Source organism: Sinocyclocheilus grahami, unplaced genomic scaffold (assembly GCF_001515645.1).
Source record: "Sinocyclocheilus grahami isolate Dianchi unplaced genomic scaffold, SAMN03320097.WGS_v1.1 scaffold20576.1, whole genome shotgun sequence".
NCBI classification, from domain to species: domain Eukaryota; kingdom Metazoa; phylum Chordata; class Actinopteri; order Cypriniformes; family Cyprinidae; genus Sinocyclocheilus; species Sinocyclocheilus grahami.
In genome coordinates, this window is record NW_015518085.1 from 1 (window position 1) to 473 (window position 473).

Consider the following 473-nt stretch of genomic DNA (forward strand, 5'->3'; position numbering starts at 1 on the left):
TTAAATGCAGCATGTTGTTTTACATAGCGGCTGGAGACTCTTTAACTAATATAAGTCTTTTTGGAGTTCATAGCTAATACAGAACTGACACGTGAGCTGGAAGACACCGATCTTCCATAAATGTATTAATTAATTCCTCCACTGATTCACCATTATAAAGAATACTGTGGCAGTACCATGATACAGTGATGGTGTTAGATGGTTATACCATGTTGCTTTGTCATATGCCTTGTTACTGAATGGTTACTATATTTGTATTGAATATGGAACTCGGCTCTTGTATGCATTTACATATTCTTGTAGTAATTATCACTGCACATTTATCTGAATCAATGGGGCTTTATCTTTCTTCATTTAGGCATACTCGCAGACCATCTGAAAAGATTTCAGTGTCAAACTATGGAGGAACCCTCCAAATTTGAGCGATATGTGTACAAAAATGCTTCAGTTTACCATTATATGAAGATATCTCT